Genomic DNA, 23,181 nt, shown 5'->3' on the forward strand with positions numbered 1-23,181 from the left:
AGACCATATATCTTATAAGAGGTTAATATCCCAAATATGTGACAGTCTTCTACAACTCAATAGCAAAAAATAATATGCATCAATATCATCATCAGCAGCAGCAGCATTTCATTTTTAAAAGGGCAAAAAACATGCATAGATATTTCTCTAAAGATGACTTACAGTTGGCCAATGCATATACAAAAAAGTGCTCAACCTCACTAATCATCTGGGAAATACAAATCAAAACTACAATAAGATATTACCTCATATCTGTTTTAATGACTATTATTAAAAAGAAGAAAATAGATAAATGTTGACAAAGTCACAGAGAAAAAAAAGAACAATTTACACTGATGGTAGAAATGTTACCTGTAACCACTATGGAAAAGACTAAGAAGCTTCTACATAAAATTAAACATAGAATTTCCATTTGATTCAGCAATTCTACTTTTGATTATACAGTTAACCCTCGAACAATATGTATTTGGATTTCACAGGTTTAAATTTAAATTGAAATTTCTTAAATATACGTTTCTTAAATGAAAACTTAAATGTAAATTTTCTTCTGCCTGTGCTACTATGAGATAGCAAGACCAAGCCCTCCTCTCCCTCTTCCTTCTCAACATACTCAATGTGGAGACAAAGATGAAGACCTTCATCATGATGATCAACTTTCACTTAATGAATAGTAAATGCATTTGTTCTTCTTCATGATTTTCTTAATAACATTTAATCTAACTTACTTTATTGTAGGGATACAGTATAAAATTTATATAACATAAAATATATATTAATTGACTGTTTATGTTGTTGATTAGACTTCCAGTCAACAGTAGGCTATTAATAGTAAAGCTTTTGAGGAAGCAAGTTATATGTAGATTTTCGACTATATGGGGAATTGGCACCTCTAACCCTCATGTTATTCCAGGGACAACTGTATATCCAAAGTAATTGAAATCTGGATATTAAAGAGATTTCTGCACTTCTCTGTTGCTATAGTATTCACAATAGCCATAATATGAAAACAACCTAATGTTCATGAACAGATCAGTGGATAAACAAAGTGTAATATATACATACAATGGAATATTTACCTTTAAACAGAAGGAAACCCTGTCATTTATAACAACATAGACAAATCTGGAGGATATTGTGCTAAGTGAAATAAGTCAGATACAAAAAGATGAATACTGTATTATATAGCTTATATGTGAGTTGTGATTACCAGGGATTTAGGGGAGAGGAAAACAGGGAGGTGATAATCTAGCATTCACAGTTTCATAAAAGACTTATGATACAAGTCTGGGAACTATGGCTCACGCCTGTAATCCCAGCACTTTGGGAGGCCAAGGCCAGCAGATCACTTGAGGTCAGGAGTTCGAGACCAGTCAACATGGTGAAGCCCTTTCTCTACTAAAAATATAAAAAAATTAGCTGTGCATGGTGGTGCACACCTGTAATCTCAGCTACTCAGGAGGCTGAAGCAGGAAAATTGCTTGAACCCAGAAGGCAGAAGTTGCAGTGAGCCGAGAGCATGCCACTGCACTCTAGCCTGGGTAACAAGAGTGAGACTCAGACAAAAAAATAAATAAATAATACAGCATCAAAAGGACTAATATATTTAATATTGGAGTTGTAGAAGGTGAAGATAGACAGAAAAGGACACAGATTTTTGGGTTTTGTATTTTTGTTTTTTAATGTTCAAAACCTTCATGCACTTGAGCAAAGACATAGACCTACAATCTACAGATTTGAAAGGTTTATTAAATCTGAGTTGAATAAACTCAAAGACTGCAATACTTAAATGCATTACTATCCAACTGTTGAAAGATAACAACAAAGAAAATCTTGAAAGCAAAACAAGAAAAGTGACTCATCATGTATGATGGATTTCTCAGCAGAAAACTTACAGCCTAGAGACAATAGGCTGGCATATTAGAAGTATCAAAAGGAAAAACAAAACCTGTCAGCTGAGAATGTCATTTCCAATAAAAATTAGGGAGAAATTAAGACAACCTCAGATAAACAAAAATGTACAGATTTATGACCACTAGACCTTCCCTATAATAAATGTTAAAGTGAGTTACCATTCAAGTTAAAGTGAAAGAATGTTAGAGACTAACTCAAATCCTTAGAAAATTTAAAGTATTGTATTAAAAATAAGTAATAGGCAAATATTAAAAGCAGTGCTATTTTATATTGGTTTGTAAATCCATGTTTTACATTGTTTCAAGACACAAGCATTAAATACAACTCTGTGATAATGAAGGCATAGCATATGAAGATGAAAGTAAAGACATCAGCAACATAAAGGAGAAGGTGGTGGGTGAGGGTAGGCCTGCAAAGGAGTGGAGCTTTTATATGTTATCAAAGCTAATTGATTATCAGTATAAAATACATTATTACTTTAGGATATCATATGCAATCTCCAGAGTAACTATTAAAAAATTTTATGGAATGCACATGAAAGAAAGTGAAAAAGGAATCAAAACATGTTACTATAAAAATTAAACACAAAGAAAGGCACTAATGGAAGAAATGAGAGATCTAAAATGTTATAACACAAATAAAAAACAAGTAACAAAACATCAAAAGTAAACTTTTCCTTCTCTGTAATAACTTTATCCGTGAATGAATTAAGCTCCCTAATAAAAAGACATAAACTGAGAGAATGAGGTTTTTTAAAAAAAGTAGCAGGATCCAACAATATGCTGTCTACAAGAAACTCAATTTAGATATAAGGATACACACATAGATTGAAAATTAAAGGATGAAAAAAGATATTTCCTGCAAATATAAATAAAAAAAACTCGGGATGGTAAACCATATTATAAAAAATAGACTTTAAGTTAACAATTTTTATAAGAAACAAAATACATTACTGTCAGACATTACATACTGATAGTAGGGTCAATACACCAAGAAGGTATAACAATTAAAATGATTATGTACCACACATCAGAGGCCTTAAATGTATAAAGCAAACACTACAGAATCAAAGGGAGAAACAGACAACTCTACAATCATAGAAGATACTTAACTACCCCACTTTCAATAATGGATAGAACAACCAGAGAGAATATAAATAAGGAAATATAGGACTCTAACAATAGTATAGACCAGTTGGACGTAACATACATATACCGAAAACTCTATCCAACAACAGAAGAATACAGACTTTTCTCAACTGTGCATGGAACATTCTCCATGATAGACCATATGTTAGACAACAAAATACAACTTAGTAAATTTTAAAAGATTGAAATAATATAAAATATTTTTCCAATTATAAGGGAATTAAAATAAAAATGAACAGCAGAAGAAAAATTGGAAAATTTACAAACATGTTGAAATTGTATAACACACTCAAACAATTAATGGGTTGAAGGAGAAATCAGATGGCTTCACTGGTGAAGTCTACAAAACATTTAAAGAAGAATCAGCATCAGTCTTTCTTGACTCTTCCAAAATGTCAGAAAAGAGAGAACACTACTGAACCCATTATATGAGGCAAACATTACTCTGATACCAAACCAAGAGAAAAACTGAACTCAGATCCATATTACTTAATAACTTAAGAATATTGACTCAAAAATCCTCAACAAAATACTAGTCAACCTAATTCAATCATTCAACAGCATATTAAAAGCAAAATACCAGAAATCAAATTCAGCAGCATATTAAAAAGATTATACACCATGTCCAGATGGGATTTATTGCTGGAAGGCAAGTATGGTTCAACATACAAGAACTAACCAGGCTGGACAAAGTAGTTGCTTGTCCCACCAAAGTAATCCTAGCACTTTAAAAGGCCAAGGTGGGAGAATCACTGGAGGCCAGGAGTTTGAGACCAGCCTGGGGAAAATAGTGAGACCCCGTTTCTACTAAAATAAAAAAAATAAAAAAATTAGCTTGGCATGGTGGCAAAACCCTGTAGTCTCAGGAAAAGCTGAAGCAGGAAGATCACTTGAGCCTAGGAGTTCAAGGTTGCAGTGAGCTATGATCATGCCTCTATACTTCAGCTGGGTGACAGAGTGAGATGACAACACATCATCATTTCCATTGATTTAGATTCAATACTCTTTCATAGTGAAAGCACTCAATTTGTTAGGAATAGAAGAAAGCACCCCAACATAATCAAGTCCATATATAAAAAACTCACAACTAACATCATACTCAATGGTGAAAGACTGAATGCTTTTCCTGTAAGATCAGGAACAACACAATGATGCCTCTTTTTACCATTTCTATTTACAAAGTCCTAGCCAGTGCTATTAGGCATAGGGAATCAAAGCATACAAATTGGAAATAAAGTAAAATTGTTGCCATTTACAGATGAAATATTATGATATGTAGATAACCCTAAAAATTCCACCAAAATATATTACAACTATAAATTAATTAAGCAAATTTGCAGGACACCAAATCAACACACAAAAACCAGTTGTGTTTCTATACGCTAACAGTAAACAATCTGAAAGAAAATAAAAAATAAAATTATATTTGTTTGTAATCAAAAAAATATATACTTAGGAATAAACTTAACCAAGGAGGTGAAAGATTCATACCCTGAAAACTACAAAATAGTGCAGAAAGAAATTAAAGACAAATAAATAGATATTGTGTTCATGGATTGGAAGATAGCATGTGAAGGTTTCAATACTACCCAAGTGACCTACACATTCAAAGCAATTTTTATAAAAATACAATAATGTTTTTTGAAGAAATAGAAAAATCAATTCTTAAATTTATGTGGAATCTCAAGGAACTTTGAACGGCTAAAACAATCTTGTGAAATACAACAATAACAACAACAACAACAAAATAGGAAGTGTCACTTTTCCTGGTTTCTATACTTATTATAAGGCCATAGTAACCAAAACAGTTTGGTAACAGCATCAAGACAGATATATAGAGCAATGGAATACAATGAACAGCCCCTAAATAAACCTTCACATACACAGTCAAATAATTTTTGACAAGCAGACCAATATCATTCAATGGGAAAAGGATACTCTTTTCAACTTACAATGTTAAGAAAATTATACATATACTCAGAAGAATGAAGTTGGACCCCTGTTTACATCACAAGCCAAAATTAACTCAAAATGAATCAAAGATCTAAATATAAAAGGTAAAACTAGTAAAGTCTTACAAGAAAATAGGGGAAAACTTCATGATTTGGGATTTTTAATATTTTCTTGGATAAGACCCAAGAACACAAGCAAACAAGGAAACACACAGATAAATTAAACTACATGAAAATTTAAAACTTGTGTGAATCAAAGGACACTATCAACAGAGTGATAAATCAACCCATCTGTATTAGTCCATTCTCACACTGCTGTGAAGAAATAGCAGAGACTGGGTAATTTATAAAAAAGAGGTTTAATTGACCTACAATTCAGCATGGTTGGGGAGGCCTGAGGAAACTTATAATCATGGTGGAAGGCACCTCTTCACAGGGTGGCAGGAGAGAAAATGAGTGCTGGGAGAAGGGGGAAGCCCCTTAAAAAAACATCAGCTCTTGTGAGAACTCACTCACTGTCATGAGAACAGTATGGGGGAAATCACACCTATGATTCAATTATCTCCAACTGATTCCACCTTTGACAAGTGTAGATTATTACAACTCAACATGAAAACTGGGTGGGGACACGGAGCCAAACCATATCACCATGAAATGAGAGAAAACATTTGTGAATATATATCTGATACAGAATTATTATCCAGAACATATAAAAAATGACAACTCAATACAAAACCCCCAAGCAACCCAATTAAAAAATTGACAAAAAACATGACTAGATATTTCTCTAAATAGGATACACAAATGGCCAATAAACACAAGAAAACTTGCTCAACATCACCAATCATCAGAGAAATGCAAATCAAAATCATAATAAGATACCACTTCACACCCATTAGGCTAGCTATTAATAAAATATAAAATAAGTGCTTACAAGATGAGGAAAAACTGGGGGAGGAGCCAAGATGGCTGAATAGGAACAGCTCCGGTCTACAGCTCCCAGCATGAGCCACGCAGAAGACGGGTGATTTCTGCATTTCCATCTGAGGTACCGGGTTTATCTCACTAGGGAGTGCCAGACAGTGGGCACAGGCCAGTGGGTGCTCGCACCGTGCGCGAGCCGAAGCAGGGCGAGGCATTGCCTCACTTGGGAAGCCCGAGGGGTCAGGGAGTTCCCTTTCTGAGTCAAAGAAAGGGGTGACAGACGCACCTGGAAAATCGGGTCACTCCCACCCGAATATTGCGCTTTTCAGACCGGCTTAAAAAACGGCGAACCACGAGATTATATCCCACACCTGGCTTGGAGGGTCCTACGCCCACAGAGTCTCACTGATTGCTAGCACAGCAGTCTCAGATCCAACTGCAAGGCAGCAGCCAGGCTGGGGGAGGGGTGCCCACCATTGCCCAGGCTTGCTTAGGTAAACAAAGCAGCCAGGAAGCTCGAACTGGGTGGAGCCCACCACAGCTCAAGGAGGCCTGCCTGCCTCTGTAGGCTCCACCTCTGGGGGCAGGGCACAGACAAACAAAAAGACAGCAGTAACCTCTGCAGACTTAAGTGTCCCTGTCTGACAGCTTTGAAGAGAGCAGTGGTTCTCCCAGCACGCAGCTGGAGATCTGAGAACCGGCAGACTGCCTCCTCAAGTGGGTCCCTGACCCCTGACCCCCGAGCAGCCTAACTGGGAGGCACCCCCCAGCAGGGGCACACTGACACCTCACACGGCAGGGTATTCCAACAGACCTGCAGCTGAGGGTCCTGTCTGTTAGAAGGAAAACTGACAAACAGAAAGGACATCCACACCGAAAACCCATCTGTACATCACCATCATCAAAGACCAAAAGTAGATAAAACCACAAAGATGGGGAAAAAACAGAACACAAAAACTGGAAACTCTAAAACGCAGAGCGCCTCTCCTCCTCCAAAGGAACGCAGTTCCTCACCAGCAACGGAACAAAGCTGGATGGAGAATGACTTTGACGAGCTCAGAGGAGAAGGCTTCAGACGATCAAATTACTCTGAGCTACGGGAGGACATTCAAACCAAAGGCAAAGAAGTTGAAAACTTTGAAAAAAATTTAGAAGAATGTATAACTAGAATAACCAATACAGAGAAGTGCTTAAAGTAGCTGATGGAGCTGAAAACCAAGGCTCGAGAACTATGTGAAGAATGCAGAAGCCTCAGGAGCCAATGCAATCAACTGGAAGAAAGGGTATCAGCAATGGAAGATGAAATGAATGAAATGAAGCAAGAAGGGAAGTCTAGAGAAAAAAGAATAAAAAGAAATGAGCAAAGCCTCCAAGAAATATGGGACTATGTGAAAAGACCAAATCTATGTCTGATTGGTGTACCTGAAAGTGATGGGGAGAATGGAACCAAGTTGGAAAACACTCTGCAGGATATTATCCAGGAGAACTTCCCCAATCTAGCAAGGCAGGCCAACGTTCAGATTCAGGAAATACAGAGAACGCCACAAAGATACTCCTCGAGAAGAGCAACTCCAAGACACATAATTGTCAGATTCACCAAAGTTGAAATGAAGGAATAAATGTTAAGGGCAGCCAGAGAGAAAGGTCGGGTTACCCTCAAAGGGAAGCCCATCAGACTTACAGCGGATCTCTCGGCAGAAACTCTACAAGCCAGAAGAGAGTGGGGGCCAATATTCAACATTCTTAAAGAAAAGAATTTTCAACCCACAATTTCATATCCAGCCAAACTAAGCTTCATAAGTGAAGGAGAAATAAAATACTTTACAGACAAGCAGATGCTGAGAGATTTTGTCACCACCAGGCCTGCCTTACAAGAGCTCCTGAAGGAAGCACTAAACATGGAAAGGAACAACCGGTACCAGCCACTGCAAAATCATGCCAAAATGTAAAGACCATCAAGACTAGGAAGAAACTGCATCAACTAACGAGCAAAATCACCAGCTAACATCATAATGACAGGATAAAATTCACACATAACAATATTAACTTTAAATGTAAATGGACTAAATTCTCCAATTAAAAGACACAGACTGGCAAATTGGATAAAGAGTCAAGACCCATCAGTGTGCTGTATTCAGGAAACCCATCTCACATGCACAGACACACATAGGCTCAAAATAAAAGGATGGAGGAAGATCTACCAAGCAAATGGAAAACAAAAAAAGGCAGGGGTTGCAATCCTAGTCTCTGATAAAACAGACTTTAAACCAACAAAGATCAAAAGAGAAAAAGAAGGCCATTACATAATGGTAAAGGGATCAATTCAACAAGAAGAGCTAACTATCCTAAATATATATGCACCCAATACAGGAGCACCCAGATTCATAAAGCAAGTCCTGAGTGACCTACAAAGAGACTTAGACTCCCACACATTAATAATGGGAGACTTTAACACCCCACTGTCAACATTAGACAAATCAACGAGACAGAAAGTCAACAAGAATACCCAGGAATTGAACTCAGCTCTGCACCAAGCGGACCTAATAGACATCTACAGAACTCTCCACCCCAAATCAACAGAATATACATTTTTTTCAGCACCACACCACACCTATTCCAAAATTGACCACATAGTTGGAAGTAAAGCTCTCCTCAGCAAATGTAAAAGAACAGAAATTATAACAAACTATCTCTCAGACCACAGTGCAATCAAACTAGAACTCAGGATTCAGAATCTCACTCAAAGCTGCTCAACTACATGGAAACTGAACAACCTGCTCCTGAATGACTACTGGGTACACGACGAAATGAAGGCAGAAATAAAGATGTTCTTTGAAACCAACGAGAACAAAGACACAACATACCAGAATCTCTGGGACGCATTCAAAGCAGTGCGTAGAGGGAAATTTATAGCACTAAATGCCCACAAGAGAAAGCAGGAAAGATCCAAAATTGACACCCTAACATCACAATTAGAAGAACTAGAAAAGCAAGAGCAAACACATTCAAAAGCTAGCAGAAGGCAAGAAATAACTAAAATCAGAGCAGAACTGAAGGAAATAGAGACACAAAAAACCCTTCAAAAAATCAGTGAATCCAGGAGCTGGTTTTTTGAAAGGATCAACAAAATTGATAGACCGCTAGCAAGACTAATAAAGAAAAAAAGAGAGAAGAATCAAATAGACACAATAAAAAATGATAAAGGGGATATCACCACCGAGCCCACAGAAATACAAACTACCATCAGAGAATACTGCAAACACCTCTACGCAAATAAACTAGAAAATCTAGAAGAAATGGATAAATTCCTCAACACATACACTCTCCCAAGACTAAACCAGGAAGAAGTTGAATCTGAATAGACCAATAACAGGAGCTGAAATTGTGGCAATAATCAATAGTTTACCAACCAAAAAGAGTCCAGGACCAGATGGATTCACAGCCGAATTCTACCAGAGGTACAAGGAGGAACTGGTACCATTCCTTCTGAAACTAATCCAATCAATAGAAAAAGAGGGAATCCTCCCTAACTCATTTTATGAGGCCAGCATCATTCTGATACCAAAGCCGGGCAGAGACACAACCAAAAAAGAGAATTTTGGACCAATATCCTTGATGAACATTGATGCAAAAATCCTCAATAAAATACTGGCAAAACGAATCCAGCAGCACATCAAAAAGCTTATCCACCATGATCAAGTGGGCTTCATCCCTGGGATGCAAGGCTGGTTCAATATATGCAAATCAATAAATGTAATCCAGCACATAAACAGAGCCAAAGACAAAAACCACATGATTATCTCAATAGATGCAGAAAAAGCCTTTGACAAAATTCAACAACCCTTCATGCTAAAAACTCTCAATAAATTAGGTATTGATGGGACGTATCTCAAAATAATAAGAGCTATCTATGACAAACCCACAGCCAATATCATACTGAATGGGCAAAAACTGGAAGCATTCCCTTTGAAAATTGGCACAAGACAGGGATGCCCTTTCTCACCACTCCTATTCAACATAGTGTTGGAAGTTCTGGCCAGGGCAATTAGGCAGGAGAAGGAAATAAAGGTTATTCAATTAGGAAAAGAGGAAGTCAAATTGTCCCTGTTTGCAGACGACATGATTGTATATCTAGAAAACCCCATTGTCTCAGCCCAAAATCTCCTTAAGCTGATAAGCAACTTCAGCAAAGTCTCAGAATACAAAATCAATGTACAAAAATCACAAGCATTCTTATACACCAACAACAGACAAACAGAGAGCCAAATCATGGGTGAACTCCCATTCACAATTGCTTCAAAGAGAATAAAATACCTAGGAATCCAACTTACAAGGAATGTGAAGGACCTCTTCAAGGAGAACTACAAACCACTGCTCAAGGAAATAAAAGAGGATACAAACAAATGGAAGAACATTCCATGCTCATGGGTAGGAAGAATCAATATCGTGAAAATGGCCATACTGCCCAAGGTCATTTACAGATTCAATGCCATCCCCCATAAAGCTACCAATGATTTTCTTCACAGAATTGGAAAAAACTACTTTAAAGTTCATATGGAACCAAAAAAGAGCCCGCATCGCCAAGTCAATCCTAAGCCAAAAGAACAAAGCTGGAGGCATCACACTACCTGACTTCAAACTATACTACAAGTCTACAGTAACCAAAACAGCATGGTACTGGTACCAAAACAGAGATATAGATCAATGGAACAGAACAGAGCCCTCAGAAATAATGCCACATATCTACAACTATCTGATCTTTGACAAACCCGAGAAAAATAAGCAATGGGGAAAGGATTCCCTATTTAATAAATGGTGCTGGGAAAACTGGCTAGTCATATGTAGAAAGCTGAAACTGGATCCCTTCCTTACACCTTATACAAAAATTATTTCAAGATGGATTCAAGATTTAAACATTAGACCTAAAACCATAAAAACCCTAGAAGAAAACCTAGGCATTACCATTCAGGACATAGGCATGGGCAAGGACTTCATGTCCAAAACACCAAAAGCAATGGCAACAAAAGCCAAAATTGACAAATGGGATCTCATTAAACTAAAGAGCTTCTGCACAGCAAAAGAAACTACCATCAGAGTGAACAGGCAACCTACAAAATGGGAGAAAATTTTTGCAACCTACTCATCTGACAAAGGGCTAATATCCAGAATCTACAATGAACTCAAACAAATTTACAAGAAAAAAACAAACAACCCCATCAAAAAGTGGGCGAAGGACATGAACAGACACTTCTCAAAAGAAGACATTTATGCACGCAAAAAACACATGAAAAAATGCTCATCATCACTGGCCATCAGAGAAATGCAAATCAAAACAACAATGAGATACCATCTCACACCAGTTAGAATGGCAATCATTAAAAAGTCAGGAAACAACAGGTGCTGGAGAGGATGTGGAGAAATAGGAACACTTTTACACTGTTGGTGGGACTGTAAACTAGCTCAACCATTGTGGAAGTCAGTGTGGCGATTCCTCAGGGATCTAGAACTAGAAATACCATTTGACCCAGCCATCCCATTACTGGGTATATACCCAAAGGACTATAAATCATGCTGCTATAAAGACACATGCACACGTATGTTTATTGCGACATTATTCACAATAGCAAAGACTTGGAACCAACCCAAATGTCCAACAATGATAGACTGGATTAAGAAAATGTGGCACATATACACCATGGAATACTATGCAGCCATAAAAAATGATGAGTTCATGTACTTTGTAGGGACATGGATGAAATTGGAAATCATCATTCTCAGTAAACTATCGCAAGAACAAAAAACCAAACACCGCATATTCTCACTCATAGGTGGGAATTGAACAATGAGATCACATGGACACAGGAAGGGGAATATCACACTCTGGGGACTGTTGTGGGGTGGGGAGAGGGGGGAGGGATAGCATCGGGAGATATACCTAATGCTAGATGACGAGTTAGTGGGTGCAGCGCACCAGCATGGCACATGTATACATATGTAACTAACCTGCACATTGTGCACATGTACCCTAAAACTTAAAGTATAATAAAAATAAAAAAAAAAAAGATGAGGAAAAACTGAACTCTTGTTTGTTGTTGATAGGAAGGTAAAATAATGCAGCTACTGTGGAAAACAGTGTGGTGGTTTCTCAAAAAAGTAAAAATAGAATTACCTTGAACATCAATATAAATTTAATTATGAGAATTTCCATTTCTGTATATATGTTCAAAATAATTGAAAGCAGAAACTAAAAAAGATACTAGTGCACCCATGTTTTAACAGCATTACTCAAGTACTCAAAAGGTTGAAGTAACCCAAGTATTAATTGACAGATGAGTTGATAAACAAAATGTGTTTTTTGTTTGTTTGTTTGTTTGTTTTTTGAGACAGAGTCTCGTTCTATCACCCAGGCTGGAGTGCAGTGGTGCAATCTAGGCTCACTGCAATCTCCGCCTCCCGGGTTCGGGCCATTCTCCTAACTCAGCCTCCCGAGCAGCTGGGACTACAGGCGCCGGCCACCAAGCCCAGCTAATTTTTTGTATTTTTAGTACAGACAGGGTTTCACCCTGTTAGCCAGGATGGTCTCGATCTCCTGACCTCGTGATCCGCCCGCCTCGGCCTCCCAAAGTGCTGGGATTACAGGCGTGAGGCACCGTGACCGACCAACAAAATGTGTTTTAAACATACAATGGAATATTGTAAGGGCTTAAAAAGGAAAGAAATTCTGACACATGCTACAGTATAGATGAATCTTGAAGATATTACACTAACTGAAATAAGTCAGTCACCAAAGGACAAATACTCTGTGACTGCACTTACATAATGTATGTAGGGCAGCCAATTTCATCAAGTTAGAAAGTATAATGGTGATACCCGGGGGGAAATTGAGAAATGGAGTTATATGATCTTAATGGGTAGGGAGACTGGGTCTGGGGAGACAAAAATGTTCTATGGTGGTGCTGGTTGCACAAAAATGTGAATGTACTTAATGCCCCTGAACTGTAACTTAATATGTTTAAGATGTTTAAAAAAAGTTGTTAAATGAATTAATTTGATTAACATTAGAAAGTGCATACAAAAGCACCCAAAGTATTAAAAAATGCTTTATTAAGCATTTATCATTATTTTATTATTACTAACAATTATAAATAAATAAGAAAAACACTCCCAAAGAAACAAGAGAAAAAATGGAAAAAGCATGACAATATGATGGAAAATAAATACAAAAAAATGAAGGGAGGGAGGGAGGGAAGTAGGCAAGTAGGCACTAGGAGGAGCAAACAGTGCCGAACAAAACAGAAGAGAATAAAAAGTCCAAGAATAAAATGTGGTGAGAATTAATTTGGAACCGGGTCATACTGGAGAGCTAAGAGAACAATTTAAAGAACATATATCTAGTGAATAGAATTTTTAAACAATTTAAATTTAAATAATTTTTAAAAGACAAGGGTTACTTGTTTGGGAAATGTTCCACAGATTAAGGACAAAGGAGCGAAGATCTGTCAGTTCTTGGTGACCATTATATTAGCTCTTTCTCTGGGGGTGGAGGGTGAGTGGAGTTAGAAATAAGTTTGCACAGGATTACAGCCAGAGCAAAAGTGAGGAAGTGAAGAGAACAAATATAACCTCTTCTATTTGTTTTTAGGAGTTTGTAAAAATGAAGCAGAAAAATAGCAGAGAGAGATTTAACCAATGTTAACCACGCAGTTCTTCCTTATTTCTAGGAACGTGGCCATGTGACTGATACTGGCTAAAGAAATGTGAAGAAAAACAATACATGTCACTCCCAGACTAAAGCATTTAACTATCTGTCCCTGACTCTCCATCCTGCTCTATGAATGCTGTAATGAATCCAGAGCCTTGTATTGAGAAAATGATATAATATAATGATGATGCCTTTGTTCACCTGCATCCCTGAGGGGTTTTGGTGAGGAGATTTCCCACCCCAGCCAACTTTCTTTGGGCACCTAGCATGCATAAAAAATAGTCCTTTGATTTTGATAAGCTATTGAATTTGGAGGTTTTATTTTACTGCAGCCTAACTTAGACTAACCTGAATAATACATTATCTACCATAATCTTTTCATCATCAAAAGAGAAATTCACAGCAGTGCCCAGTCTCAGGTGAAGATTTCTGTCAGAGAGACAATTCATACTTACTGTGTAATAAATTTCTTTTTCAAGCTTAGAGAAAGAGATGAAGAAGAGAGACTGCCAATGGCTATGTGGAGATACAGCTAAGGACCACTGTGAAATTTTTGTTTGTAAAATGCTTCTAGTGAAATGTTCAGAGTTTTAACCTTTTGTATTCACAGATATAAATCAATTTTCTGGTTTATTTTTGTTATGTAACCATTATTGGGTTTGTACTATGAAAATGTAGCTCCTCCCATTGTAAGTAGAAGTAAAAGAAGAAATGTCAAATATGCTTTGGAAAAAGCTGTGTTTGTTCTATTTGTAGCCTGACCTATGAAAGGTCCCAGGAATGTGATTATCATGTAGAATAGCAGTTCCACTGTATTCAGCATGATTTTTTTCCATGAGAGTTTTGTTAATTTACCAGTTTTCTAATGGCAAGCCAATTACTCTGTCATTAAGGCATATCTCAATATTGACAGATGAAATGATAGAAAAGGTAATATCCTTATAAATAAAGACCATCTACCAATCCAAAAGAAAGCCATTAAGACACCAGTATATATATATTGGAAAGCTAACAAACTCACTCTTTCGGCCTCCTATGTAGCTAATGAGAAGTAATCAGAAGTCACAGGTTGGAACCTGAAGAAGCTTTTGCAATGGGGTAGACTAACTGATAGGTATAGCTGGCCTTGTGCCCTTCACATTGCATTCTTCCATCTTCTGTCTTTATGCACACCAGATAGGATGCTAAGTGGCATGGGTAACATGTAGTGACTAGTACAGAGACTATGATAAGCACAGCAGATAAGAAAAACAGAAATCGCTTGAGTCTTTAAAAACATGAGTGTGATGCCACATTGTATCTGGTTTGCTTACACCCAGATCTCTGATTTAGTGATAATTCAACCACTTAAGTTACTTTTGATCCTATTTTCTGTTACTCACAGTCAAATATCCTAAGCAAAAATTATCATGTAACAAATGCTATTCCAAGCCCTGTAATATATTTTTTTCAGTTTGAAATTTTGAAGCCACCTATAGGGATATCATTCCCTACTATAAAGATGAAGAAACTACCCAAGTGTGGGCAAGGGTGGCATTCATATCCCAGGATCAGGAGCAGACAGTCCTGTATCTGAATTCCAGTTGCTATATCTGATTCATGTATGGCTTATTGGACTTTTTGTCTCATAGCTTCCCAAAGAAGCTGGGTCACAAGCGTCCAGTCTTCTCTTTCAGCGTGGGACATTATGCTCTCCAAACCAGAAACCTTTCACTATCACCTGTTAGATCTCTTTCCTGCCAGCCTTTAGTTGTGTGATTTGGGACAAGTAACTGATTCCCTCCAAGTCTTTGTTTGCATGCTGAGTTATCAAAAAGATTAAACGCTCTTCTAGCTCCTGACATAACATAAACGCTAACATATAGAGAGAGCACTTACCTATATGCCAGACACTGATGAAACATGCTCTATAGATTGACTCATGCAATTTCCCCAACAGCCCTAAGGGATAATTACTATTGTTATCCTGAGTTTACAGATAAATAGAAGCAGGAAGAGTGTAAGTGACTTGCCTGTGATTGTTGTGGTATCATAGAACAGGGATCCTAGCCCGGAAAACCTGTACCCAGAGTCTATCCTCTACCCCCTCTGCCATACCTACATTTGTTTCTGTAGCCTCATGCTGCATTTCATTCCATCTAGTGAATGGCCACATACTGCCAAGAGACCATACCACCTTCCTGTCCCAGTAGAACACTGTCTGCGGGACTCACTTCCCTTGTAGTGTGCACATCATCCCAAATGCACACATGTTGCTGTAAGTCTTACCTGACCATTTTTTGCAGTGCAGTCACACAGTACATCACTCTCTCCCAACCCCCAAATTAATTATGCTACTAGTCACACCCCTCATTGCATACACCAAGTTAAATGACTAATTATATAATCCCAGCAAGCGATCCTATTACAGTTCCAGCCAAGCACCTCATTACAGCTTTCCAGCCCAATATCTCATTACATGGCCTGGATACATCCGATTGCCTGCAGAGATACCTGTCTCATTACACCCTTGTGAGAAGCCCATGTATAAACCTAGGGCTTTGGACATTAGTATCATTAGACCTGTTCTGTCACAGCCCATTTCACACCAGTTCTTGACAACCCATTCACGTGAGCTCCTGAGAGGCAGGCCTTGTCCCACACTCAGGCTCCAGGGGAATAAAATTAGAAAAGTCCTCAGAAAGCATGTGTTTAGACTCAAACTACAAAGTCGGCAACACTGTGTCCATGGGTAGTTGTCAAGATTGAAGAATCTTCTGCTGCTAAACATAAATAATGCCTGCTATCATTTCTTCTGATATTTCTTTTAAAACACCCACATATAACATGTTCCCTTGAATGAAGAACAAAAGAAACAGAGAAAAAAGAATCACCAGTAATACCACTATTCTAATAAAGTAACAAACTTCATGTTGTAAATTGTTTTGGCTATTGATAATAGTAATGTGTGTGGTAAGGCAGAATTATGGCTCCCAAAAAGGCTCCACAGTCAAAAACGTATGACTGTGAATATGTTACCCTAAGTGGAAAAGGGAACTTTGAGGGTGTAGTTAAGGAGACTGATCAGTTGACGTTAAAATAGGAAGATTTTTCAGAGTTCCCTCGGGAGGTCCCATGTAATCACTTGAGCCTTTAAAAGCAGGAGAGCCCAGCACTTTGGGAAGCCAAGGCAAGATGATTCCTTGAGCCCACGAGTTTGAGAGCAGCCTGAGAAACATAGCAAGACCCCATATGTACAAAAAACATTTAAAAATTAGCTGGGTGCACTGGTACATGCCTGTGATCTCAGCTACCCACTTGAGTCTGGGAGACCAAGGCTACAGTGAACTGTGACTGTGCCACTGTGATTATGCCATAATGCCACTGCACTCCAGCCAGAGGCAAAACCCTGTGACAGAGCAAAACCCTGTCTAAAAGAAGGAGTAATTCAGACAGTTGAGTGAGAGTGTGAGTTAAGAAGCCCAAGAAAGGTTCCATTTGCTTTTGCAGGCTTGAAGAGGGAGAGATCCATGTGTCAGGGCAACAGAGACTTCAATCCTACAACTACAATGAACTGAATTTTGCCAACAACTTGAGTTTAAAGGTAATTCTTCTTCACAGCCTGCAGAAAGAAATGCAAGTCTGCAGTCTTCCAGCACCTTGATTTTGGCCTTGTAAGACCCTGAATAGAGAATTGAATATATTGTGGTAGACTTCTGATTTATACAATTATTATATAATAAGTGGGTATTATTTTAAGCTGATAAAATTGTAATACATTATCAATCAACAGAAAACTAATACACTATACATGATTTTTAAAAATCAAATTATACTATGCATCATATTTTAAGATCTGTTCCTATAAGAATATATTGAAAGTAGTTCACATATCAAATAGTTTGCACATGGACAAAATATTTAATATCTGTATGATATTTACTTTTTTGTCTGGATTATAACTTATGCAAATGATCATCTATTTGAGGACATAGAGATTATTGTTATTTTTGCCATTAAAACTATGGTATGCTGAGAAAACTATTTTTGTACATCTGTCTTTGTAAACCCAATGGAAGAATATGTGTAATCACTGTTTAAATTTTACATGAATATATAGATGGAATGCATAGCTAACACAAACAAACCATGGCTATATAAATAGTCCATCATTTATATGTATAAAAAATTTATAAGTTAGGTCTCTGAATCTTCTTATACACACAAATGCACGTTTGTGGATACCAAATGAATCTGAATCAATTTATTCGTCTTAGTTCAATCCTCAAGTTCCTGACACTTTGCATTTAATAACTGAAGTTTTTCTATGGATTATATGCTCTAAATAACTTAAACAGTTAAAACAAAGCATGCTTTTTGAGCATGTACTATATGTAGGTCCTCGTTTTGGTAGGTTGAAAAGAGAAGTATCACAGCTGTTCACAGTGGCAGAGATGGCTATCTGACACCAAAACACACCTGCTCCTTTTCCATTAAAAAGTGTGGTTTCTGAGAAGAGACTGCACAGCCATGGACCTTATTCCCCAGAGGGCTGTGCATCTTCTTGAGCACAGGTAGCAGATTCTTGGCCAATGGGAAGGTGAGCAGAATGATAAGGGTTACGTCTTGGCTAAGGCATACCTGCTTCATCCTCTCTTCATGTGTTTGCTGGGTGCAGGAGATCCAGCAGAGGACCTTAGACCATGAGGGAATTGCAAAGTGCACAGATGTACAAAGCCTGGCCTACTGAGTCACTATTTGGTGCTTTTATGTACTTGGTGCATTACTGCTAGTCCCCATGGATAATAAATAGTACTACAATTGTTTATTCTTACATAGTACACTCATATATAGTTTTACATTACAAACCTAGTCCACATACATAGAAGCACATATTAAGAATTCCTTAATCAACTATCGCACATCTATTATTGACTGTACAATAAAACCTAATCCACACGGATATTGATCCATACTGTAAATCCTTAACATTACATAGTGCATACATTTGTTCATCGGACATAGCACATTTTAGTCAAGAAGTCCCTTGCCGACGTGGATGTCCCCTACCAATTTTTGGACTCTTAATCTACCAACCTCCGAGAAATCATCATCCCGCTAGGGAGTGCTACCCTCCTCGCTCCAGGCCCATGATACTTGGGGGTGACTATACTGAAACTATACCTGGCATCTGGTTCTTACTTTAGGGCCATAGAACTAAGATCGCCCACATGTTCCCTTAAATAAGACATCTCAATGGACCAATGACTACCACCCTATGAACCAGTCACGGGAGCACTGTCATGCATTTGGTATTTTTAACTTTGGGGTATGCTGTCACTCACCATCGCGGAAGGCCTGGTCCCTGCCAAATCCACTGTAGGCAAACTCGGATTTAATTACTGACGAATCAATTGTAGAAGCTGAGCTTGTATTGAATATTCTGGGCTGGCATAATAACCAAAAGATGTTAATTAATTCATGCTTGAAGGACATAACAGTTAATCAATAGGGACACACGTTCGCACGTGTGTACACACACGCACGCACGCACGTACGTACGTACGTACGCTCAATTTCTTTCCTTTTTTTTTTTTTTTTTTTTTTTTTTTTGAGACGGAGTCTCCCTCTGTCGCTCAGGCTGGAGAGTGCAGTGGCGCGATCTCGGCTCACTGCAAGCTCCGCCTCCGGAGCTCACGCCATTCTCCTGCCTCAGCCTCCAGAATAGCTGGGACTACAGGCGCCCGCCACCACGCCCAGCGAATTTTTGTATTTTTACTAGAGACGGGGTTTCACTGTGTTAGCCAGAATGGTCTCTCCACGCTCCATTTCAAGAACTATTTCCGATTAGATCCGCAAACCACCCCCATCTCTGACTTTACCGTCAACGTAGGTAAACATACCCTTACCAAACCCCAAAAACAAGAGACTAAAATGCAACCCAGTCAGAGCCCAGAAATCATATTTTAACCACGAACACCCCAACAGCTACCCCTCGATTGATGTAATTTTCCTAAAAAATCTTAGGACCCTCCTACTAAATTAATCCTCCATTTTGTATAATAAATATAATAACTAAATATCTGCCCTACTACTAATACCTTGAGCATATCCCTCTGAAAGCACTGCCCCATATATCATATCCCAAATCAGTCATACTCTAATTATGAGTAATCCTCTCAGCCAAACCTCTGCCAATTCAACTTTAAAGACCCTGAATTTCCAGAACTGTAAACGACTATTTATACTTACTTCTTTCTTTATCATATTTTCATTTTTACACTTAAGTGTTTATGCAGTTAATGTAGTTTAATTATTCAAAGCAAGACATTGAAAACGTCTAGGTGGGTCTGCACAACCCCCAAAAAAGATAGGTTTGGTCCTGGCCTTTTTATTAGCTCTCAATAAGATTACACATGCAAGCATCCCCACTCCAGTGAAAATGCCCTCTAGATCACCGGGATCAAAAGAGCAGGTATCAAGCACGCACAAATGCAGCTCAAAACACTTTGCTCAACCATACCCCCACGGGAAACAGCAGTGATAAATCTTTAGTAATAAACGAAAGTTTCACTAAGCTATACTAATATCTAGAGTTGGTCAATTTCTTGCCAGCCACCGTGGCCATTCAAATGACCCAAGCCGATAGAGCTCTATGTAAAGAGTGTTTAAGGTCTACCCTCAATAAAGCTAAACTCCATCTAAGTTGTAAAAAAAAAGCTCCAGCTGTAGCAATAGCCATGTGTGTTTGGGCTTTTTATGCGCATGAATAATGTTTTTTTTTTTTTTTTTTTGAGACGGAGTCTTTCTCTGTCGCCCAGGCTGGAGTGCAGTGACGCGATCTCGGCTCACTCCAAGCTCTGCCTCCTGGGTTCACGCCATTCTCCTGCCTCAGCCTCCAGAGTAGCTGGGACCACAGGCGCCCGCCACCATGCCCGGCTAGTTTTTTGTATTTTTTAGTAGAGACGAGGTTTCACCGTGTTAGCCAGGATGGTCTGGATCTCCTGACCTCGTGATCCGCCCGCCTCGGCCTCCCAAAGTGCTGGGATTACAGGCGTGAGCCACCGTGCCTGGCTGAATAATCTATTTTCATTGTGTTATTTTTGGGTTTTGGAGTTTATAGGATACAAGAGATAGCATTACTTTTTTAAACAAAATATTTATTTGTTTATTTTTCTTGAGACAGAGCCTTGCTCTGTCCCCCAAGCTGGAGTGCAGTGTCACAATCACGGCTCACTGAAGCCTCTGCCTCCCAGGTTCAAGTGATCCTCTCACTTCAGCCTCCTGAGTAGCTGGGATTACAGGGATGCACCACCCCACCCGCTAATTTTTGTATTTTACTAAAATACAAAAATACAAAAAGTAGAGACAGGGTTTTGTCATATTGGTCAGACTAGTCTAGAACTCCTGGCCTCGAGGGATCTGCCCACCTTGGCCCCCATAACTGCTGGGATTACAGCTGTGAGCCACGGTGCCAAGCCAAGATAGCATTACTTTAGCTAATGTATTTTCACCCTTTTTTGAGCATAAGAAATTGTGAATACAAAGTTAGCAAATAAGAAGTAACTAAGGATCAATTACTTGCTAAATGTGTGTGTGTGTGTGTGCTAAAGCTGATCATCTTTATAATTACAGAGAGTTGAGAAAAGAATCAGAGGATTATCATTGGACAGGATCTCACAAAGATTGTGATCACCAATTATACAAGTGATTACTGACAACCTCTTCTCTTTTAGGCCCTATGTTGGGTTCCAGGATACAGACATTATATGGAAAGACAATTCGAGCATCCTCCCAACCCCAGATCTAGCGGGGCAAAGTACACTAGGATCAAATGCTAACAATTTAAGAATTTAGTTGGCATGATTCAGAAAAGAGACATTATATCTCACTTTCCTCAGGGGAATGTTAAGCTTTTCTTTTTTTTTTTTTTTAATCTCAGAAAGAGTACATTTGATAGGAGACTCAAGAACAAATGAAAATTAAATGACACGGTGGGCCTGGCAGGGAGGCCCAACCAGAAAACTGATAAAGCATCATGAACAAAACATGAGAGCAGAAATGTGTATTTTTGCTATTGAAATGTTGAAGAAAATCTGCCTCATTTAAGGGAAGAATATTGAAGATAAATATAATGAAAGATGTGGTATACTGGGATTACTTTAAGTGGAAAAATAAATTTGATATCGAAAAAGCAAAAGTTTTTCAGACCATAACCAGTATTTCAATTAAAGAGAAAACGAAAGAGGATTTTTTAACCAGGAACTAAATAAAGATGGCCATCACCTTTATTAATATTTAATGTATTTGTTAACAATATTTGCTGTTGAATTTACTAGAAAAAAATTGTAGGCATTAAAATAAAAAATAAAAAATATGAAACTACATGTGCTTATGATATGAATATGATTATATATTTTGAAAACCCCAAAAAGTTCATGGAAAAAGTACTCATTGGGCAGGAAAAAGTACAAGACAGAGCTGGAACCTCTTACCAAACCAGGCCAGAAAGAAGCTGTCAAAAACTACTACCAAAAGGAGGCAGAACCCAGCCTGAATGAACTTTAACTTCCAGTTATAGGTTGATTTGAACATCTATGGGTACGATAACAACATTAGATTAAACTCATTAGATACGTAAGTCCATAACCTTCTGATGATACTTCGAAAGCAACTTTTATTGGACATCTTTCAAGAGTTCCAAGGAAGCCACTCAGGATTCTTGAAATTTGGCAAATAAAGGGAAAGAAGCAAGCATTTATCCAGATTTTCCAGCTTGAACTATAATTTATAATAATTAAATAGTTTATTAAAAGTTTCTTTTAAAGAAGCATTCTACCTAATAAGTAAAACAGAAATATTAAAGTTTGAATATTGCAGCTTGCAATGCTAAATCAATGAATAGATTTCACTAATCATTGTCAATGACTGCTAATAAAAAGATAAACATACATTATGAGTTTCCTGAATTATCAATAGTACCTATAAAGTAGGCTTACCAATGAATAAATGAATACATTAATTAATTAATCTGGCTACCTATTTGCAGAAACTAAGAGACAGAGGAATGTATAAAATACTACCATGAATAGCCACTCTTTGAAATTTTGACTGCCAGGAATTCTATGAAACAAATAAACAAATCTTCAACAAAACATTGCATTGTTGAAAACATAAATGAGGAAATATTAGTCACGTCCATATGTAAATACACAAATTTAACACTAAATATTTAATAATAGTAAGAAATTATTGTTAATTTTGTTTTGGTGAGATAATATTGTGGTTTTGCTAACAAGAAGAGCTTTTATCTATTAGAAATACATAGCTACATATTAATTGGTGAATGGTATGATGCCTGGATTTGCTTCACAGTTATTCTAGGGGCAGAATGAATAAGTGGAGATATAGAGAAAATAAGACTTGCCATGAGTGAGTTGGTCTTTATTGAAGCCAGGTCCATGAAGATTCATTGCACAATTTCTCTTTTGTATGTTTGAAAATGTTTTGACTATTTTTTTAATTGCAAGTGTTATTTGAACACTATTCAAAGCTCAAGAGTCAA

The 23,181-nt window shown here is 37.8% G+C and overlaps 1 long non-coding RNA gene across 1 annotated transcript in view; it reads right to left on the reverse strand.

Annotated features, from left to right (window-relative positions):
* LOC134756613 (uncharacterized) overlaps positions 1-19,150 on the reverse strand; it is a 44,446-nt gene extending 25,296 nt beyond the window's left edge. Inside the window, exon 1 of the long non-coding RNA XR_010129498.1 lies at positions 18,962-19,150. This is a non-coding gene — a long non-coding RNA (uncharacterized lncRNA). The remainder of the gene's footprint in view (positions 1-18,961) is intronic.
* Positions 19,151-23,181: the final 4,031 nt, after the last annotated feature.

Source organism: Gorilla gorilla, chromosome 11 (genome assembly GCF_029281585.2).
Source record: "Gorilla gorilla gorilla isolate KB3781 chromosome 11, NHGRI_mGorGor1-v2.1_pri, whole genome shotgun sequence".
Lineage (NCBI taxonomy): Eukaryota > Metazoa > Chordata > Mammalia > Primates > Hominidae > Gorilla > Gorilla gorilla.